We start from the raw sequence: 2970 nt of genomic DNA, 5'->3' as shown, positions 1-2970 counted from the left end.
GCCTCAGTTCCTTCTGTGTTGCAACTGAACCCAGGTTTTGTGCCCTTATCCCCTATTATCTGAGAACCAGTGATCCCTCAGTTCTCCTTCACTGGCTGATCATTCTTCAGGATGCTGGCTTGAGCAGGCATCAGGGCATCGGCTGCTAGCATTGTTTCCTCCAATGGAAAATCATTTCCTTGAGGGCTGTGAAAACTTTCTGTGGAATTTTTTCAAAGTATGAGTTCTGGAAGTATAAAGGCTTCTAGAGGTTGGGAATATGCTGAGTTACAAATCAGGGGAAGACATAGAATCCTATTTCCAGTATCACATTCTCCCTATACTTTTAAGCCTGCAGTAATAGTAAGAGCCCTCACATCCTGTTCTGGTGTGGGGCATGAAGCAGTATGAAAACTAGGGAGTGGATCAATATTGTCTGCCAATGAACATTCAGTTGAGGACAGTTCTCAGCCTCAATGGGCACTCGCTCTCTCTCTTTCTCTGTCTAGTGATCCTGGGAGTCAGTTTTAAACTCTCTCAAACCAACACCAAATGCAAGCACTTAGGCCACAGACACTTGTTTCATGTTCATCTCTGGTTCCAGTCTATAGCTAAATCTGTCTTCTATTGTGACATTTCTAGGCTTAGAACACTTCTTTCTTCTTGAGAGAAATAACGAAGGTATTCAAGAGTGGGACAGCCACCGTGTTTCTTCCCACTTGCAGTCTGAGCCTCTAACTGCTAGATTGTGATTGTCAACTCATTTGGCATCACAAATGACAGATGTCCTAGATCCACATAGATCTGGGCTTGTTTTCTTCAATTGCAGAGATTCACCCTATCATTTTCAGGCCACCTACAACAGACCACCAGCAATCTAGGAATTTCGGAGCAACATCAGTTTCGGTTTGGACTTGTTTAAAACGGACAGGAGAAAACAAAAATTCACCTGTGGGATATTATAACTGGATGAGGGGTGTCCTCATCATATGAGGGAATGGGAAGAGCTGAGTATAATTTACTTAATCCAAGAATAATAACAGATGGGATCTGAGTTCCATTAGTCCAAGGGTAATTTTTCTAGAAGATGGATCCCAGGTGGTTGCTACAGCTAGGTGAATAGGGTGATATATTTATTGGCTGAATATAAGGCACACAGAGGAAGGAGCTTAGCAAGCTGCAGTCCATGGGGTCACAAAGAGTTGGGCAGGACTGAACGACTGAGCAAGGCACAGAGGGAAGCTGAGGAATAGATCATTCAAGGATGCTAGTCTTGTAACTTATCCTCAGGAAAGAAACCAAAGCTGGTTAATTTGCAGTTAATAAACAGGCTGTGAATTCTGTCTAACTGAATTTTCTGATCTGATTTGCCAATATTAATACATTGTTTTTTTAAAAAATCTTAATTTTAGAGTCCTGATTGTCTTATATAAAAATGTACTGTGAAGGGATCCCTGTGGAGATGACTAGGTAGTTGTTGGACATAGACATTAGACTGAAATGGAATTTTGACTTATCCTTTACAATCGAAATTTGGTATAATTGATTTCTTTGAGATTCTGAGTTAGTTTTATATCTCCACATGGAAGAGATAGAAATCCTAATCTTAAACAGGGAAAGATGGCTCTATTCAATCCTGATAACCATTTAAGGGGAAATATATATATATATATACACACACACACAAACACACATATTGTATGTGTATCAGCTCTGCTTCAACTCAAGCTAAAGAAAAAGCCCAAAAATGTGCAAAAATATTCCCTTTAACTCACTCAACCAGAGAAGATAAACAAAAAACAGAAACATGGTGGCTGTCCCACCCGTGAATACTCACATCATCTCTCTCAAGAAAAATGAAGTGTTCTCAACTTCGATATGTGACAAAAAGAAGTTTGGTTCAGCTGTAGGATGGGACCTGTATTCACAAGCGGATACATTACCATTGAGCCACCTGGATTGATAGTATGTGCACATGATTAAATACGGTAAAAAGTCAATTTCTCTCCCATGCTTGTGTCTCATTCTACCTAGAAGACATTGCTGTTTTTACATTTCTGTGTATCCTTCCAGAGATATTCTTTGCAAATGAAGTACACATTATAATGTTATGATCACGTACAAGCCAGTCACTCTTTTAAACTTTCTATAAATATGACTTTATTTATCCCTCCATTGTTTATTTCCAGTCTATGTTTCCAGCTCTAGTGCAGGATGCTTGCCTAGAAAATTCCATGGATAGAGGAGCCTGGTGGGCTACAGTCCATGGGGTCACAAAGAGGTGGACACAGCTGAGCACACATGCACAGTGCAGTGTGAAACAAGAAGCGCTGATGGGAGTTAGAACCTGTTCGGTGTTTTGTTTATATTCTCAGGTCGAGTGAGTTAAGGGAACATCTTTACACACTTCTGGGCTTTTTCTTTAGCTTGAGGTGAAGCAGAGCTGAAAGAAGTTCTTTTGAGGATTGTTTGAAGCCACTGTACTAGATTATCTTGAAAGGTCCCTGGGTTATTTTCTTACAGCAGCTATAACAAATTACCATGAACCTAGTGGCTTAAAATAATACACATTCATTCTGTTTTAGCCTCAGAGGTCAAGTACAAAATCAACATTACTGGGTCCAAACCAAGGTTTTAGCAAGGCCACTGTCATTTGGCAGGCTTTCACTAGGGGAGATTACTTAAGTTGCCTTTTCTACATCTAGAGTTGCATTCTTATAGTCCTTGCCTTGTGATACATTCGTCCATCATCCAAACCAGCAGTATAGCATCTTGCTTCAGTCATAATACCGCCCTCCTTCTTCTGTGTCAAATGTCCTTCTCCTTTCCTCTTTATAAGAATACATTATTACATTTTGGGCTCACAAAGCTAGTCTTCTGGTGGCTCAGATGGTAAAGATTCTACCTACAATGCAGGAGACCTGGGTTCGATCCCTGGGTCAGGAAGATCCCCTGTAGAAGGGAATGGCTACCCAGTTCAGTATTCTTTCC

Source organism: Bos grunniens, chromosome X, assembly GCF_055505025.1.
Source record: "Bos grunniens cultivar Pamir isolate PY7600 chromosome X, Bosgru_T2T1.0, whole genome shotgun sequence".
NCBI classification, from domain to species: domain Eukaryota; kingdom Metazoa; phylum Chordata; class Mammalia; order Artiodactyla; family Bovidae; genus Bos; species Bos grunniens.
Note: the sequence above shows the minus strand (reverse complement) of the source record.